Below are 20,145 nucleotides of genomic sequence, written 5' to 3'. Positions count from 1 at the left end.
AAGGACAGGAGGGAGAAGAAGAGGAGGAAGAAGAGGAAGAGGAAGCAGGGTTAGACTAGCCCAGTGGTTCTCAACCTTTCCTTTAATACAGTTCCTCATGTTGTAATGACCCCCAGCCATAAAATTATTATTGTTGCTACTTTCTTGCAGGCTTCAAGAATATATCATAGAGATATAGCTGTGTATTAAAGCTATACCTAGAAATTTCAAGGCATTTTTCTAGAGGAAGGCATCTATCACAGAATATTTGGTTTTATTCAGTTTTTAATATTTCAGCTGTCTTCTGCTATGAAATGCTTGTGGGCCCATATACTACTAGACCATTTGGCAAACAGTTCAGCTTCTCAGACCTGTTGATCCTCTAGGTAACTAACTCCTCCACTGAGCCTAGGAGACAGGCAGGCTGTAGATGCATAGCTTTGCTTCTTGTGCAAATGAAGCTCAGACCATCCCTTGTCTCCAGGGCCTAGTGGCACTCCAGAGCAATTGACTGAAGACAATAGGACTTTTTGCATAACCAGGTGCAGTAAGGGATGGAGTGGAATTCCAGAAGAGGTAGAGAGAACTGCATGGTCAGGAGAGAAAGAACAAGACAGTTTTGTTTTTTTTTTTTTCTGTAGATGGTAGACAGGGCTGCATGGCAGGAGAAAAGAGAGAAAGGCAGAGGTTCTACAGACGGTAAGGCAGATCTCCTGTAGAGTTTTCTCAGAGCCAGGAGTAAGGAGCAAGGAAGGAAAGATGGAGGATGAAGGAACAGAGGACGAAGATGAGGTCAAAAGCGTAGTAGCTTACTAAAACTATGAGGACAGGAAAAATAGGCACAGAGAGGAGCTGAATGTGAGGACGGAGCTGAAGCTGTATAGATAGAATTTTGCCATAGAGGAATGAAGGAAACAGACTGAGAGCATGGTGTACATAGATTCCTTTCCCTCAGATAACCCCATGCTGGATGTAGTGTCTTCCCCGGGACTCTGGCCTGAGAAAATTCCATTACTACTTCATAACTGCAGTTTTGCTACTGTTATGAATCGTAATGTAAATATCTGTGTTTCCTGTGGTCTTAGGAGACCCCTGGGAAAGGGTCACTTGACACCTGAAGGTTGTCATTGCTGAACTAGAGGTAAAAAGGAGGAGGGGGAAGAAGGAGAGGAGGAAGGAGAAGAGGAAGGAAAGAAAAAGGCATTAGAGGAAAGGAGAAAGGGACAAGTGGTGTAGATGGAAGAAGAGGAGGAGGGGGGAGGGAGGGGACCATTCTGGAAGTTGGTTGGGCAATAATGAGAATGTATTTAAGGCTACTGAGCCGTGCATTAAAAATGGTTGAAAAGGCGAGTTTTATATTCTAAGTATTTTATCACAATAGAGCCAGCTTGCGTAGTGTTCTATGGTTTTCTCTTCACATCTTTCACCTCTTCAGTAAAGCTAATTCCTAAGTACTTTATTCTCTGTGATGCTGTTGTAGACAGAACTGCTTTTGTAATTTCTTTTTTAGATGGTGCCTCATTAGTGGATAGGAATACACTGGCTTTTGTGCGCTGATTTTGTATCTCCATGTTTTTCAGACCCCGTTTATTAGGTCTCACCTTTGGGTGACAGAATCTCTGAAGGTTTTGTTCCTATGAGAGCATGTTCACATGTTCCTGTCCAATTGAATCTTTCTGCTAGGCTTACACAGTGGCTCAGACTGGAACTTCCCACTTGGTGGTGTTGAGGCCTTGACCTGCCACTCTTGTCTCCTCTTGACCTTGGGAGAACTCAGGACTTCCACCATGGAGAGTGGGTATTACATAGACTCTATCTTTTTTTCCTTATTGTTTTAAAATATCTTTGCATTCATGTGTGTGTGCCTGTAGAGGTCAGAAGGCACTCACAGCTGTTGCTCCATGCTCTCTGCTGTGAAATTGGAGTCAGGTCTCTCACTGGCCCATAGGTCACCCATTCGGCTAGATTGTCTGGTGAGCATGCTGCTGGGATCCTCTTCTGGCCGCCAACCCCACCCCAGTGCTGGGATTACAAGCTCCAGCCACGATATGCAGCTTTTTCTCTTGTTGTTGGTGGTTCTGGGGCTTGAACTCAGGTCCAAATGTTTGCAAGGCAAGCATTTTATCAATTGAGCAATCTTCCCACCCTGGACCATTTCCTTATCTGTAATGTTTATGATGGTGGTGGTGGTGGTGGTGGTGGTGGTGGTGGTGGTAGGGTGTGTGTGTGTGTGTGTGTGTGTGTGTGTGTGTGTGTGTGTGTGTTTTGTATGTGATGCGTGTCTTGTGCATTTGTGTGCTGTGTGTTATGTTTGTGTGTGTGCATCTTATAAGTGTTTTTGTGTATGCATTGTGTGTGTGTGTGTTCTATGTGTTGTGTACTTGTGTGTCCTTAGCAGCCCATTTCTCATTGCTCTCCCAGGGCTTTGGAATTTTCTAGACTTCAGCACATCCTCCCATCTTTGTTCCATTTTCCTGGTCACTCTCTTTCCAAGTGGTGAAGTTTCCACTCGGGACAGTCCTTGTGTCACTCTCTCGTAGCACACTTTGTATGTTGTAAAGATAGCTACGTGCGTTCTGTTTCTATCATTTTGTCTTGTGAATCATGGTGGGATACATCCTAGGCCTTAAACTCATCATCCTCCTGCCTCTGCCTTCAAAGTGTTGGAATTACAGCTGAGTTTCACAACCTGGCTCTCTTTTTTCTTCATACACATGTGGAAACAGGGAAAGATGCAGAGAGAGAGAGAGAGAGAGAGAGAGAGAGAGAGAGAGAGAGAGAGAGAGAGAGAGAGAAAGAGAGAGAGAGATCTCCCAAGACCATAATCATCTCTTGGCCCTAAGACTGGGAGGGTCGATTATTCCCATTTCAAAAATATGAACATTTTACTTTTATTTCTAAAATACAGGTGGGTGAGTGTACTAGTGAAGACTGAAGTAAACTTGGAACATCCCTGTGCCTCTTCTTCTCTGGAGCTGTGTTCTGAACGCTGGACAGAACAGCGGCAGGGAGCACGATCCCTCGCCTCTGTAGTGATCTGTGCTGTTCAAGTGTATTCCAGCAGAACCTCTGTGGTAACAAGTTTCTGTCTGATGTGAAGACTGAGCCTAGATGCTCTGTCTGAAGCCCTCAGGGACCCACACGTAGAAGAAGTACCCGAGGAAGGTTGTCTTGCCAGAGTTCTCAGGTCGCACAGTGCTCATAAGAAAGGGGACAGAGAGGCTGTCTCTCCAGTTCTGATCAACTCTTGGTGCTACCTACTCTTTCCTGTACTCCCCAACAGCTCCTGGAAGATGCCCAGGGGACTTCAAGTTGCTTTCTTTGCTTAATAGCAGAAAGAAAAAAATGGAATCTCGAGTGGTCTCCTTTTAGACTCTTACCTGGAAACTGCCAAGGGATTCTCATGTGCATTGTATGTATTAAAAAGAAGGGAAAAAACATACACAGAAGATTGTAGAAGTAGAAGTAGCTGGTGAGAATGTGGGTAATGAACGCTCCTGGCTCAGGGGGGCATGGTCTCCTCTCCATGTGGACTGTCAGCTCATCAGCGACAGGATCTTCTGCACTGAGGAAAATGGACCCCAGATAGCGACCTCATTTATACTGTTTCTGTGGCCAGAGCCTGAGGTGGCAACCCCCGCCCCTTCATACTTTTTTTCAGAAAGTGAGTTTTCATGGTTTTCGCAGCAGCCTGAGGGGCATGTGTTCTGGTGGGATCTGAAGCTGCCCCATTCTCTATGGTGCCTGCTCTGAATGTGAACAGAGACTGGCCTAAGAGAAGATGGACGCTATTCCTTATCTAGAAACTTCCTCACAGACACACCTGAGAGATTGTCTTCTAGCTCATTCTAGATCCTGTCAGACTGGCAAGCAGTGTTAACTGCTGCAACAGCTCACCTTGGAAGGGCATGATCTGATCTGATGGAGAGTTCAATGGCATCAGAGATGTTCTCCTTGCTGGCACTGAGGTGAACTTCCAGCAGGGAAATGGCTGCTGCCTCTGTTTAAGCTGGACCCAAGCCTTAGGTGGGGCCCCAGCTTCAGTTTACATCTTGATCTCAAGCTCCTGAGCCAAACAGGGGACTCATGTTAATCAATGACAGCATTTAGGGGTCTTGTAGGTGATGAGGTAACACAATTGTGGTGGTCTGAATGAGCATGGCCCCCATAGGCTCATATATTTGAATGCTTGGGCCCCAGTTGGTAGAACTTCTTGAGAAGGATTAGGAGGTGTGGTCTTTTGGAAAAGGTGTGCCAGTGTTGGTGGGCTCTGAGTTTTCAAAAGCCCACACCGTTCCCAGCTGGCTCTCTGCCTCTTGCTTGCGAATCAAGAAGCAAGCACTCAGCTACTTCTTGGGTGACAGATCTGCTTGCCTGCTGTCATGCTCCCTGCCATAACAATCACAGACTCTAACCCTCTGAGACCATGAGCTCCAGATTAAACTCTTTCTTTTAAAAGTTTCCTTGGTCATGTTGTTTCATCAGGACAATAGAAAAGTAACTAGACCTCTGACTTCATGGTCATTGCAGCAGAGCACAGAAGGCCAATGCAAGCAAGGCTGTCTATCTTGCTGGCTGCAGAACAGGGGCACTCTCCAGGGCCCACTTCATGTCAGCTTGGCAGAAGTTGATTGCCACCTCCATGGGCCTCTCCCCCAGGAAGTTGCATGCTTCATGTCATAGAAAATGGTTTAGTTTTAGAAATTTTCCCTCTGGGACATCTATATCAGGAGAGTTGGGTATGAAAATAGCTAAGTGATTAGAAACCAGTAATGACCCCCTCCAGCCTTCTTTGTTCATCAGTTTTTGTTGGTTCATGGTAGAATACATCATATTTGGGAATTTATATTTTCATAAATATATATATATATATACATATTTATACAAATATATACATATATGTACAGATTAATATTTGCTTAGTGTGTTTTATCTTTTTTATTTTTGCTTACATGTTCTTTCTGCGTATATTTCCCTTCTGATTTTCTAACTCTACACACTTGTTTCAGAAGGAACAAGCAATTGGAAAACAACGATCTTCCTTGTACATTAAAAAACAATCCCAATAGGGGCTAGAGAGATGACTCATAGGATGCAGTGCCCACTGCACCAGCTCTAGAACCTGAATTACATCCCTAGAAATGCACAGAAATGCAAGGTGTGGCTCTGCTCATCTGTAACTCTTGTGCTGGGGATAGAGACAGAAGAATCCAAAAGATAATGGATCCTAGAAGCTGGCTGGCCTGCTAGTTGAGCCAAAGGCAAACTCCAGGTTCAGTGAGGCACCTAGCTCAACAATAATGAGGGGAGTGACAGAGTGAGATGAATGAAGTCTGGCCTCTACAAACACCTGCATGGACAAGTGCACATGAACATTGTGCACAGTGTACACACATGCATATCCCTCTCCCAAATTAATCCTAAATGGTGCACAGCTTCAAACAGCTTGTTCTACACCTCCTTCATTGTGTTTAGATGCCTGCCACCCTCTCTTTGTGTCAGAGAAGAGAAGGAAAGGAGGAGGGAGGGAGGGAGGGAGGGAGAGTGAAAGAGAGGGAGAACACCATTTCATAATACAGCGAATACTCCAAGGCACTTCTTGGTTATTTACCTAATAACTACGGTGCAGCACCTTCTCTCCAGCCTCGCATCCTTTAGTTGGATGTTCACAGTTCAGGAAGACAGCCCCATCACTCCTGTGATGTACTTATGACAAGGCAATCCAGGCTGGAACGGAAGGTGGTCTTTCAGCTGAGTGGAACTAAAGGAAAGTTGGAGCTGAAACATAAACATTGGGACTTCAGGTTACTTTAAATCCCCAGTATGTTTAAGCTGAACTGTGGGAACCTGTGCAAAGGGCTGCTGGGAAACTCTGGGTGATAGGGTAAAGCAGCCCTCACCTCAGAAGGGAGCAAACACTTCCTAAAACACCATTACTGTGAATTCATTGTACATAAGGATGGATTTCCCAAAGCCCATTCCTCTCAGGTGTGACCACATTTAGCCCTTCCCATCTCTCCCCTCGCCTCCTCTCCTTTCCTCCTGCTGATGTTCATCCTCCCTTCCTCCAGTCTGTATGACTTCATGGATTTCTGTGCACTGTAAGACTCACAATGAGAGAAAACACATACTCAACTCCCTAAGTCTGGCTTATTTTGTAATATGACAACCCAGCTCTACCACCCCCATGCGTGCACCCGAAGGACTCCAGGTCAACACAGCATGGAGATGCCTGGACATCCATGCTGAGTACACACTGCTCACAGCAGCTGATTTACAGAACACATGTAGGTGGCTATCAGCAGATGGTGAAGAAGATGTGGTGGGGGTGAGCGGAGTTACCTACCTGTAGAGAAGAGTAAAATCATGTCTGCAGGAAGATGGATGGAACTGGACTTATTTTTAAACCTCTCCATTCACCTTCCCCTGGAATCACACCCCTGAGTCTACAGTGTATCAGTGTTTGGGATGTGAATTAAATTTTCCTTCAGGGCCTCATTTAAGGCTAATGGCGATGGCTCTGAAACAGCCCCACTAGAGTGCAGAACTCCAGCCCTGCTGTCAGCTGAGTTAATTTAGTTGAATGTGGAGGGAAATTAGTACATCCAGGGTTTCTGCAGGAGCCACAGGATGGGAGTGGTGATGACATTGAGGTGCACGGATGGACAGGCTGGGTGACCTCTGACTGGAGATTTCTATGCACATGGAACATTCAAAGGGTCTGAAGACATGCTGAAATGTGCTTCAGATCACAGAGGCTGAGTCAACCAGGTAATCCTACTGCCTTCACCACGACCTGCTAACCACAGTGCCTCAGCACCTCACTGCACCACACCAGAGGCTCACACCACAGTGCCTCAGCACCTCACTGCACCACACCAGAGGCTCACACCACAGTGCCTCAGCACCTCACTGCACCACACCAGAGGCTCGCACCACTGTGCCTCAGCACCTCACTGCACCACACCAGAGGCTCACACCACAGTGCCTCAGCACCTCACTGCACCACGCCAGAGGCTCACACCACAGTGCCTCTGCACCTCACTGCACCACGCCAGAGGCTCACACCACAGTGCCTCAGCACCTCACTGCACCACGCCAGAGGCTCACACCACAATGCCTCAGCACCTCACTGCACCACACCAGAGGCTCACACCACAGTGCCTCTGCACCTCACTGCACCACGCCAGAGGCTCACACCACAGTGCCTCAGCACCTCACTGCACCACGCCAGAGGCTCACATCACAGTGCCTCAGCACCTCACTGCACCACGCCAGAGGCTCGCACCACAGTGCCTCAGCACCTCACTGCACCACGCCAGAGGCTCACACCACAGTGCCTCAGCACCTCACTGCACCACGCCAGAGGCTCACACCACAGTGCCTCAGCACCTCACTGCACCACGCCAGAGGCTCACACCACAGTGCCTCAGCACCTCACTGCACCACGCCAGAGGCTCACACCACAGTGCCTCAGCACCTCACTGCACCACACCAGAGGCTCGCACCACTGTGCCTCAGCACCTCACTGCACCACACCAGAGGCTCGCACCACAGTGCCTCAGCACCTCACTGCACCACACCAGAGGCTCGCACCACAGTGCCTCAGCACCTCACTGCACCACACCAGAGGCTCACACCACAGTGCCTCAGCACCTCACTGCACCACACCAGAGGCTCGCACCACAGTGCCTCAGCACCTCACTGCACCACACCAGAGGCTCGCACCACAGTGCCTCAGCACCTCACTGCACCACACCAGAGGCTCACACCACAGTGCCTCTGCACCTCACTGCACCACACCAGAGGCTCACACCACAGTGCCTCAGCACCTCACTGCACCACACCAGAGGCTCACACCACAGTGCCTCAGCACCTCACTGCACCACACCAGAGGCTCACACCACAGTGCCTCAGCACCTCACTGCACCACACCAGAGGCTCACACCACAGTGCCTCAGCACCTCACTGCACCACACCAGAGGCTCGCACCACAGTGCCTCAGCACCTTACTGCACCACACCAGAGGCTCACACCACTGTGCCTCAGCACCTCACTGCACTACACCAGAGGCTCACACCATAGTGCCTCAGCACCTCACTGCACCACACCAGAGGCTTAGATGATCTCTAGTCTTGATATCTATGTCCATGGCAGAAAACACATGGAATCACAAAGCAGAATGCAAAAAAAAGAGAGCAGCTCAAATGCCAAGGTCTGACTCCTTCCTCCTCCAGCTTCTGACTAGGCCACCCCAGCAGCATGACACCTGGGGTGAATAATGCCCACCTACTCAGCCTTCATGTTCTAGAGTCTTTTAAACCTTTCTCCAGAGTAAAGGACATCTTATTCTCCAACACTGCCCCCTCCACACACACATCGCTGCAGCTATTCCTCATGGTTAGAAAGAAACGATTGATTCTGAGACTGGAGAAACAGGGGCAAGAAGCGGCAGAATGAGCCTGGAACACCTAGTAGGGTCTGGAAATAAGAGTGTCCCCTAAACACACTTTGCCCCAAAAGGCCTCACTGCAAATAATGGAGACGTGACAAAATAGTCCAAGAGCCACTGGAGGTCACCAATAGCAAAAGGTAGAGCAAGTGGAATGAAACACGTAAAATAATATCTACAACACTTTATGTGAGTCTGCACTGATGTCAATAGACAGATCTGTGTATAGAAGAACCCTGAATGATCAGGATAATCCATAGATAATCCATTTTCAATGCATGGGACACACTCCCCACTCTAACTGCGGACAAAACAAGATGGTATGAGAAAGGCAACATGAGTGAGCAGACAGCCTGACCAGCGTTACCTAACAGGCCTGATGTGGCCAAGGTCATCAGCATTACCGCAAGCCTGGTGATCAAGGACAAAGCTCCACCGTGAGAGCTGACAAATAGTCATAGCCAGGATATGGAGGAATGGCCAATGCGTGCCTCTTTGTATCTTAGTTGGATCCTGGAACTGGCACAAAGTTATGTTAACACCACGGACCTTGGAGTAAGTGCTGACTGCGTCGTGTTAGTGCATTGATACTGGAGCATCAGTTGGTTTGATGGGTTTGCTACACTAATTCAAGATGTTAATAATAATGGCCAGTGGAGACCGTCAGTTTGAATGGCCGCCATCTCCTTTGAGCTCACACCCATTTGGAAGTGAAGAGAGCTGGAAATATGACTTTCAGGAGGTATCAGGGCTACTTTGGATGGTCTTCATTTCTGGAGTATCGTGTTAGTGTTGCAATAACTTTTCCTGGGGAGACCTAAACAAATGTCTATTCAACCCAGACTGAGCACCAACTGCAGACCACACAAGATTCACCCGAGTGTAGCTTGGAGAACCAGGAGGTTTAATTATGCTCCTTAAGGGGCATGGGAAGGAGTTTGCTCACAGGGGCATGGTCAACTTCTGAGAAGCTAAGCCTCCTAAGAAGTCTCTCTCACCCATCAACCCGCAGCGTCTATATATCCTCAGGGTGGGGCAGGACTGGCGGCCCCCTCTCTCCCATGATGGAGCATTGAGAAACTCCATCTTTCAAGAATCACCTGCTTCAGATTTTATAAGGACAGCATTCCCCAGTGGAGGTCTCCATGTGACAGATGGCCAGGTCGAGCCTGGCCACACTCATGTGACTCTCTCAAAGGCCAGCCTTTGTGTCCATTGTGCTGGTGCTGCTGGTTCCAAGATCATTTTGATTGAAGCAATCATCTCTTTGAAGCAGAAGATGAAGAAGAGGACATTTCCCCAGGAAACAATGCCGGCTTCCTCCTCTTCAAACAGACTTTCCCCGTGCTGTGAGGCATTTCTAGCTCCTTCCCCAGCCAGCAGGGAAGACGGGGAAAGCAGATTACACTGCTTGGTGATGAATCAGTTGCCAAGCATGTGAGGGCCCACTGCATGATGGGTATTGGACATTGTTCTTGGTGCCATGTCTCGCTAAGTTATTAAAATATAGATTAGATACTGCACAATGCTTGTGTGAAACAATTGCATGAATTACCTCATGCACCACTGCCGTGTGTGCGAGGGAAAGTGTTTGAAGCTGCACACCCGAGCATACCGTGTTTGCATTTCAGCAGATGTCCATAGGTCCCAGCGGATGGTAGCTACAATTGCAGCAGGGAAGAGACCCCTGCCGGGTCTTCAGCCAGGGCCAGCATGGGAGCCTGCAGCACATCTCGCCGGTTTTTTAGCCCAAAGATATGTCTGGTGTGTGCATCCTCCCTGCAGAGAAATGAAGCTCTCAGACTTGATATTATCCGACTTTCTGCAAAGCAAATGTTCTGTTCTGAGCGCCGTGGGGAATTTGAGTGTCCATGATAAATGGCGGAGGATGCAGCCTGGGATAAGTTTTGGAATGTTAACTTCGCTTTTCCCCCAGAGATGGTTTATTAATACACGGTCTGGTCTCTGGGTTCAGGAATATAAATCAGATTCTATTTAACTAGGTTTAAATTGTGCTCTGTGTCTGATCCTATCTCCATACAGTTTCCGAGTGGCTGAGAAACTTCTTGAAAAATATATAGAAAATGAAGTTTCTATGGCAATATAATTTGTTTTACCCCTAGAAAAGTACAAAAGAAATAGAAGCCATTCTCAGACCAGCCTTTTTCTTACGCATCCCCCCTCAGCTCAGCCTAGCAGTCAGGGAGGGGTGGGGGGAGCACTGTTCAAGGACAGATTTCTCATCTCTTAAAGTAAATGACAACTTATCTCAGAGTCACGCGGGCTCCATCATCTCCAACTGCCAAAGCTGCACAGCCACTGATGCAGAGAAGAGCTGGAACAGCCTGCGTGTCTAGAGCGAGTGCGCAGAGGAGTCCTGAGCCCCCAGGCTCCCTCTGAGCTCTCATCTGGTATCCTAGAAAAATCAGCCACCTCCCTGAGAACACACAGCCAGACCTCAAAGGTCCTATCTTCCTTGGAGTGGGGTAGCCACACACAGAGGGGACAAACTGATGTCTTTTTAAATTAACCTTGTTGCCATTTAAGACCTCAGCGGAGGCATTCCTGATGTGACAGTGGAGTCCAGATTTACAAGTGCAAAACAAAGTCTTAGGTCCAGTTTTGGAAAAACAAAACAAAAAATCCACAAAAACAGTAAATGCCATTGGACAGCACTGTCGACTCCAATCAGGCACAGCATGGGGGAGGTGCAGCCGGGCTTGTGCTTCCTTCTCTCAGACTTTCCTCAGGGTGTCCTGGGAATCAGCAGCAGGAGCCACAGCCATCCCAGGAACACTATCTTCAGGTTGTCCCCATCAGCCTGCTGGGATTTCATCTCTGCCCGGGACTCCAAGCTGTTGCCAAGATGAGAACTGAAGTTGCTTGTCAATCAGACACAGGTGAGACAAAGGGGAAGGGGGACTTAAAAGCCTGTGGGAGGGCAGGGGAGATTGCTCAGTAGGTAAGGACACTTCCTGTCAAGACTGAAGACCCTGGTTCAATCCCTGTGAGCTACATGGTGTAAGCAGAGAAACAACTCCCACAAGCTGTCCTCTGACTTCCATATACATACTCCAGCAGGTGTGCAGATGTCCCAACACAATCATTAATAAAATATAATAATAATTAAAAAACCAAAGCCTCATAATACAGCTGTTGTCACCTGTGCCCTCTGTGCATGAAGAATCCATATTTGGGGAGCTGCAGCTTAGCAGAAGTGGCTCTTTTCCTTTTGACCCATGGGGTGGTCTCTTAGAGCTCAGGGAGGATGCCAGTGAGTAAGGACCTCTGAACCCAGATGGGATGTGTGGTGTATCGAGGCCATGGGTTGTCCCTAGAGCCTGGGAAGCAATAAACACATACTAGACTGGAAGGAACTTTATCTAGGAAAATCATCACTACTGTATTGAGGGACATGGGGGAGAGGGGTGTTGATGTTTCCTGGTGCCTGTCCATACCCTATCTTTGCTCTGCCAAAGACCCATTTTTCTTAGGTTTTGTGAGTCCCAGCTCGAACATACAGAGCCTTCGGCTGGCTCTGTTCCCCCAGTACCCACACTGCATCACAAAGCCAGCCTCTGTGCTTGGGGCTGGATCAGAAACCTCTGAAGCACACAGCCAGCATGCTGATCACAGCACCAAAGGACCAAGGAAGGTAGCCTCGGTCTACGGAGGGCTGGAAGGGTCTGAATGCTGACAGGCTCCACCAGGGGCTCTGGATGCTGTTGCTGGTTCCATTCCTGGTTTGGGATCAGGGTGTTGGATGTTCATAAAGGGATAGTGGTTTGCTCACCCACCTCCTCTGCCTCCATATGGCTTGAGCCTGAGCTGTCCCACATAGGGCTATGTTTTGAGCTCTTGATCCTTTGATAATGGTGCTATTTGGGGACATTTATGAGGTGGGGCTTAGCTGGGAGATATAAGTTCCTAGGGATGGGGGCCTTGTGGTCCATTGTGATGAGGGAACGTCCCCTTCCTTACCATTCTCACACTCTGGCCTCTTCGAACATTGCCATGCCTTTGCTTCCATGATGTGCTGAGGCCCTCTGGAACTGATGAACAAAAGTAAAACGGATCTTTCCTTCACATACTGTCTCTGTCAGGCTTTTCGTCACAGCGCTGTGGAACTAACTAATACACCTGCTCTCTGGTGTGCCTCCAGCACTGTCCACCTGGAGCCCATGCTGTCAGATCCCTGTCCCTCAGCACCTGGGTGACTCACACACTGTGATGACGGCCACAGTCTCAGTCAGCTTTCATGTACATGTTCTAGGGCAAGCCTCTGCTCTGTCTGTGAGTCTTCGATCATTTAAGACTCAGTCAACCCCATGTGGCAGGCAGTTACAATTGATTCTATTTCCTCCATTTTCCGAATGACAGAACAGAGACATACAGTGATTGTCTCAAGGCCTGGAAGTAAAAACAAATGTGAACAGCCATGATCTTGAGCATGTGAGAACACCACACAGGCATGGATGGCTTGAAAAAATTATGTCCCAAACTTCAGGGAAATGTTGATGACAAAGGACCAGGTCTTATCTGAGACTAGGCATCACCCAGCCATGCATTGTGTGTGCACCAATCTCCTACATCCTTCAGCAATGCTCAGCCCAAGCCGAAAACCATCCCATGAACCTGCAGGCTCAGCTTAGATTCCAGGCTCAGGCAACTGTGTCTTCTCCACATCGGCAAGCAGCCTGGGTGGAATTCAACCTCTGTAGCTATTGCCAGTTGTGATGGCAGACAGAGAAGGTGGGGAGGGAGAAGCTATTCCACCCTTTTCTTTATCGGACCAATTAATGTTACAGATGTGCACCCCAAATCATGAATCCCCTGTTGTGCATCCACATCTCCGTCTGTCAGGTGTGGCTGGAGGGTGTTCTACAATGTAGAGGACAACAGTCCGGGCTTTTGTGACAGCTCAGGGGTGACTTGGGATGGAAACACGTCCTATAATAAGACCACAGTCCAACAGAAAAGGAAATTATCAACCTGAGCAAACCCAGCCTGGGGCGCCAGTTGACTGCTGCTGAAGGACACATGGATGCACCAGGCAATACCAGGGGAAGTGAGGTTGGTGGAGAGATGAGGAATAGACTGGACAGGGCACAGGCCAATTCAAGAATTCCAGAGCAATGGCTCATGGGTAGAAAGGGATGAGAGTGACTGGGAAAGGGGGAACATGAATCTTTCTGTTTTGTAGAGATAGGAAAGGCAGATATAGGAAAGGCTGGTTTAACCAGCTCTTACACGCTCTGTCAGGCTAAGGAGGTTATGTTTTATTCAGTAACATCAAACTTTTTTTTCCTGTTTTTTTATTTTACAATAATCTTACTTAGGTTAATTGATTCTATAATTGCTTATAGCATAATACAGTAGCTTACTTTAGTGAAATGGAGTAAGGGGTTCCTGACTAGCCTCAAGAGCATTCTTTAGACCAAGACGGCTCAGTCAGGCTGGTTAGGGCAAGTGCCTAAGCAAAAAAAAAAAAAAAAAAAAAAAAAAAAATCACTCGTCTTGGAGGCCCATCTCTCCATTTACCCTTCTCTACAGCACAGTATGCACAGGCTTTGACATGTCCTATAGCCCAGTGGTTAATCAAGACCATGTAGTGTCTATGTTTTATTTTTGCATGTGCAGGTGTGTGTGCAGTGATGTGATAGAGTACACGTGTATGTAGGTATTCTTATGTGTATATACACATGTGTATAGGCATTCTTCTGGGTGTATACACATGTGTATGTAGGTATTCTTATGTGTGTACACACATGTGTGTAGGCATTCTTCTGGGTGTATACACATGTGTATGTAGGTGTTCTTATGTGTGTACACACATGTGTGTAGGCATTCTTCTGGGTGTATACACATGTATATGTAGGTGTTCTTGTGTGTATATACACATGTGTGTAGGCATTCTTCTGGGTGTATACACATGTGTATGTAGGTGTTCTTGTGTGTATATACACATGTGTGTAGGCATTATTCTGGGTGTATACACGTGTGTATGTAGGTGTTCTTATGTGTATATACACATGTGTGTAGGCATTCTTCTGGGTGTACACACGTGTGTATGTAGGTGTTCTTATGTGTGTGTACACGTGTGGGTGTAGGACAGGGGCTAACTTTCAGTGTCACTCCTCAGGAGCCATCTACCTTGTTTTTGTGACAGGTCTCTCACTGGGATCTGTGTTGCACGAACTCTGAATGGTCTTACAATAAAAACCCGGAGCCAGATGTTGGGGTAAATGCTGAAAGATCAGAGGAAACAAAGGAACAAGCCACAGACACTTCTCACCTCTCCAGCTCCTCAGCCGATCCTGACTCCACAAATTCTCAGACAGAATGCCCCTGAGTCCTCAGCCGAAAGGGGCTGAGTTCCAGTCTCCTCCTGCCTTACATGCCTCTTCACCCAGCCATCACTTCCTGTCTCAGCCTTCCAAGTGCTGGGATTAATGGTGTGTGTGCTTCCCAAATACTGGGAGCAAAGGCACGAGATCCCAAGTGCTGGGATTAAAGGTTTGTGCTACCACTGCCTGGCCTCTATGTTCAATAGAAGCCAGTGGCTGGCTCTGTCCTCCGATCTTCAGGCAAATTTCATTTGTTAGAGCACAAACAAAGTACACAGATCTGGGGCTCACTGATCCAGTCAGGCTGGCTGGCCCATGAGCCCCAGGGATCTGCCTGCCTCTGTCCTGCTAGCACTGGGATTACAAACAGGGAACCATGCCTGGCTTTTGATCTGGGTGCTGGGGTTCAAAGTCAAGTCCCTGTGCTGACTCAGCAAGTACTTCATGAAGTGCGATCCTAATTAGTCTTAACAATAAAACCCAGAGTCAGAGGCTGAGGGTGAGAGCTGAAAGATCAGAGAAGCAGAGCAGTAGCCACCGGACTTCTTACTTCTATCTCAGACGGAATAGGGCATCCTGTCTCTACGAATCCTCAGACTGAATGGGGCAGGGAGATCCTGTCTCCAACTGCCTTAGATTTCTGTCTCCACTTCCTAAGAGCTGGAATTAAAGGTGTGAGCCTCCCATGTGCTGGGATCAAAGGCATGCACCACCACTGCCTGGCTCTATTTCCCTTTTAGACTGGATCAATCTCATGTAGCTCAGGATGGCCTCGAACTCCTGATTTTCCTACTTCCTCCTCCCAAGCGCTGGGATTAAATGTGTGTGCCACCACTGCCTGGCCTCCATGGTTAACTAGTGGCTAGCTCTGCCCTCTGATCTCCAGGTCAACTTTATTTGTCAGAACACAAACAAAATATCACACAACAACTTCCCCTACCAAGCCATTGCCCCAGGCCCATGTCCGTGTATTCTTCCAGCAGCTCATCCTAGAGATAGCACATTCCCTGGTACGACTTGCCTCTCTGGCCTGGCAGAGTGCCTGAACCACATTAATCACAGAACATGATTTCAGGGAACTAGGAACAAAATCTTGAATGAGTTATAGAGGAGAGGCCAAAAAAAGAGAGACCATATATTCTAGAAAATTCTAGCCTGAGCCTCTAATCCTGGATGAGATCCCTCACGACAAAAATAACTCTGGACTAATCTTTAAAGCTTGAGAAGTGCTAGAGAGATGGTGGCTGGGCAGGAGTGTCACAGGAAGCCATGGGATGTCAAAACGATGTTCTAGCACTTTGCCAACATGGTGGAAAAGGAGGCCTGGAGGAAATTGCCACCAACCCAGGTATGGTGGCGCACGCCTTTAATCTCAGGACTTGGAAAACGGAGGCAGGTGGTTCTCTGAGCTCCAGGCCAGCCTGGTCTACAGAGCGAGTTCTAGGACAGCCAGAACAACACAAAGAAGGCCTGTCTGTAAAAACAAAACAAAAAAAACCCAAGCAAACAAACAAAAAAAGAAAAAAAAGAAGGGAAGAAAGAAAAAAGATTGCCACCAGAGGGAGCATCAGTGGCTCTGGGGCCAGAATCCAAACACCCCAAACTTACCTGGGGAAGAGTATTTATGTTTTCAGTGTGTCCGGTGCCAGAGGTGAAGCCCAGCAAGTCACTTCTCTCTCCCGTATTGGGACACTTGTCTATCAGCCGGAAAGAGCACTTACAAGACACTACCTGCCATGACTAGGTGTCACACGGACTGCATTTTCACATCAGTGCTGAGAACACCTTGGAGCACAGCTACTGGATCTCAGAAGGTGGCATTCAGCTTTGTAAGGGACTGTCCAACTGCCCTGCAGCATGGCCCTGCAGCGCGGCCCTGCAGCGTGGCCCTGCAGAGTGGCCCTGCAGTGTGGCCCTGCAGTGTGTCCCTGCAGAGTGGCCCTGCAGTGTGTCCCTGCCGAGTGGTCCTGCAGTGTGGCCCTGCAGAGTGGCCCTGCAGTGTGGCCCTGCAGAGTGGCCCTGCAGTGTGGCCCTGCAGCGTGGCCCTGCAGAGTGACCCTGCAGAGTGGCCCTGCAGTGTGGCCCTGCAGCGTGGCCCTGCAGAGTGACCCTGCAGTGTGGCCCTGCAGAGTGGCCCTGCAGTGTGGCCCTGCCAAATGGCCCTGCAGCGTGGCCCTGCCGAGTGGCCCTGGAGAGTGGCCCTGCAGCGTGGCCCTGCAGAGTGGCCCTGCAGTGTGGCCCTGCCGAGTGGCCCTGCAGTGTGGCCCTGCAGTGAAGCCATGCATCTTGCATGCCCCACTAGCAATGTGGCCCTACTGTTTGCATCCCTGCAGACAATTAACACTGTGTTGTTTTTTAGTCATTCTAGTAGATGGGTAAATAAGCCTGCTCCCCACAAAATGTGCTTACCTTCCCTTGAAAGAGAGAGGCTATGCCGTTGGCGTAGCACGCTGCCATATGCAATCCAGAATTACTCAGAGCAGATACAGTAAAGGGCCTTGTCTCTTTCTGACGTTGTCTGTGAAGTCAGTGGATAGAAAAGTCAGGGATTGGGATAATAAATGCATGCTTGTGTGAGTTTAGATATTTCTTTAATATGGTTTAATATGAGTTTTCAGCTCAATTATAGACAGAACTGTGTTAGTGTGATGGTTTCAGTAGGAAATGCCCTCTTGAAAAAAACAGCATGTGAAAAGCTTGGCCTGAAGCTCCCGGGTCCAGGTACTGCTGGGTTATATGTGCTTCAACCTAATCAGATTTGTAAGCCGATGACATTATTAAAAAGCATTGGAAAGTTCTGGAGGTGGGGACTGGCTGGAGTAAGCAGGTCACCAAAAGTGTGTCCTGGGGGAGCCCTTCCCTGTCTCCTTCTGTGCTTCCTCATTGTCATGATGTGGGTGGCTTTCCTCTATCATGGTGCTCTCCCTCCTCTTAGACTCAGAAGTCAGAACCAGGCTACCGTAGACCTCATGGTAGTGGTATCTCTTATTACAGGCATCAAGCTTTCATGGATACCAGGCAGGAGTGGGGCAGAGCCTCATCACTGTCTTAGATGCTCAGCTCTCACCTTTAGCTGCAGCCGGAGCCCCGAGGGCTGAGAGGAGGGCCGATGTCCATCAAGAATGAAAGGCAATGCCTGAGGTTCCTGGAGCTGCCAAGGCACAGCACCGCAGATCCAGATCTGGACAACACAGGTATATTACTGTACAGCTCCAGATGCCAGAACCAAGGGAGAGAAATCAGCAGGGCCCCTGGCAGGGCTCCCTCTGCAGATGCAAGGTTATCCAATCAAGGATCTACTCCTAAGGAATAGTGCCACTCACAGTGGGCTGGGTCTTCCCACATCGATTACTATGTAAATAAGACAATCCCCCACAGACACACCTGCAGGCTGCCAGCTTGAGCTAACCAGCCGCTCATTGGCTGAGCCTCTCCTTCTGGATAATTCTAGGTTGTGTCAAGTTGACAAAGCTCATAGGCACAAGACCCATTCTACTCTCCATCATGACCCTGGCTTGTCTACTGACCTCTTGATGGCCTGGTGCCCACATGCCTGATAGGAGATTAGAACAATGACATCTGAATGGGGGAGGACACAATTCCACCTGGAGAGTGACATCCCAGGTGTCTGTGAGTGACACTGGGTTGTCCTGAGGAGGCCTGTGCAAGGCTAACTGTAATTTCAGGGGCTTTATGAAGAGTGGAAATGAAGAATTTTCAAGCCAGTGCCAGTGAAGTCTGAGACCAGATGAAGGATCCCATGTGCGTGCTCTTGTGGCTTGCCTCTGAAGAGGAGAGGGGCCAGGCAAAGCCCTGAGGTGACTCAGTGGAAGGAGGGAGCAGCGAACAATGGACAGCTCATACCCACTCAATAGTATCTCCTTAACTTTACCGCAAGCATGTGGGATTCTTTGTGCTGGTGTGGCACACAGGTGTTTCCTGTTCACTCCCCATGCATGGGGGCTGGTGTGCCACATTTCACAGGTGTGCACAGCTGATGTTCCCGCCCACAGAGCCTCACGTGGCATCTGTCGCTTTTGTCATCTGCAGTTGCCTCTTCCCAGATGACCACGGAGTGGACACGTGTGGTGTGTGTTGTTGTGTTTAGTGTTTCGCATCCTGGGCTCCAGACATTTCCCGCTTTGAAGCATGTGTGGGTCTTGTCTCTTTAATCTCAGCTGTGCGCTTCCTCAAAGTCTTGAGATGAATAAATCATGTCCACCTCAGTCTCTAAGTCCATCTTCCCACTCAGGGCTCTCCGCTTGCTTCAGGACTTGGATTAGCCAGGAACTCTGGGGTTTGGTGCAAGTAATTTTCACCATTCCTGCAGATCTTTCCTCCCTGGGGAATTTGTATAAATAACAGGGCATTCTCTGAACTTGGCTGCAATGCCAAGAAAGAATTAGACTACTTTCTAAGGTCCTGACCCAGCAGCAAAATGAACCAAATTGAACATCCTACATTCAGTGAGGTGAGGTGTTCTCCTCAGTCAGCTTCCCATTAGCACCCCAGGGTGGTCAGGGGAGGGGAGTAAGGAACCTGCAGACACAGATGGTGTTCAATGAATCCCACCAGCCACTAATCCGTTCGGGGGACTCCCTTCTCTAATGAATAGCCATGGCAGTTCTGATCATGATCCTTGGTGCCCTGTGGATTCTCCATCTTCATAGGAACCACAGGCAATTTCTCTTTGCACAGCATCTTCAGGAGGACCTAAAAGATGTTGACCAGGACCGTGTCCTGCTGCCCAGAGCTCTCCCTGGATTCTTCACAGGTATGTACACCTGGATGGGTTCCTCAGGTCTTGTCTATTCATATGTCCAAACTCTTCATTATCACCTTCTCTGACCCTGCCTCCTCTGGTCCACCTCCTCTGTCCTCACCTCTCTGACCCTCCTCTACCCCATCTCCTCTGACCCCACCCTGCCTTCACCTCTGCTCTCACTTCTAATTCCACTTCCTCTTCCCTTACCCCCAGTCAGTCCCACCAGCACCTCTCTCTCTCTCTCTCTCTCTCTCTCTCTCTCTCTCTCTCTCTCTCTCTCTCTCTCTCTCTCCCTCTCCCTCTCTCTCTTTCTCTTCTGATCCCCAAAGGTTATTCAAGGCAAGTCCACAGCCCAGAGCACCACTGCCCATACTGGGTGGCATCCAGAGTCACCTGCCTTCACGTTGTCCAGGCTTGAGACTCAGACGTTCCATCTGACTCCTCCGTGTCAGTCCAGCAAGCCTCTGGGCTGGGACACGCCCAGCCTCTGGGTCCTGCGGCAGCTCAGGACAGAAATTTTTGAAGAAGTAGAAGCAGGAAGACTATGCTCAGCAGGGCAGGTACGGGACAGTCTGCTCCTTTCCAGGTTCTCTCAGCAGGAG

General features: G+C 48.7%; 1 long non-coding RNA gene across 1 annotated transcript in view; it reads left to right on the top strand.

Annotated features, from left to right (window-relative positions):
- The window catches only part of LOC128101949 (uncharacterized), a 39,448-nt gene extending 20,635 nt beyond the window's left edge, over positions 1-18,813 (top strand). The window contains exons 2-3 of the long non-coding RNA XR_008215253.1: positions 17,773-17,972; positions 18,465-18,813. This is a non-coding gene — a long non-coding RNA (uncharacterized LOC128101949). The remainder of the gene's footprint in view (positions 1-17,772; positions 17,973-18,464) is intronic.
- Positions 18,814-20,145: the final 1,332 nt, after the last annotated feature.

The sequence above is a fragment of the Peromyscus californicus genome, unplaced genomic scaffold (assembly GCF_007827085.1).
Source record: "Peromyscus californicus insignis strain IS unplaced genomic scaffold, ASM782708v3 Scaffold_7__1_contigs__length_154581171, whole genome shotgun sequence".
Classification (NCBI taxonomy): Eukaryota; Metazoa; Chordata; class Mammalia; order Rodentia; family Cricetidae; genus Peromyscus; species Peromyscus californicus.
The sequence above is the reverse complement of the archived record's forward strand: the minus strand, read 5'-3'. Positions and strand labels throughout refer to the sequence as shown.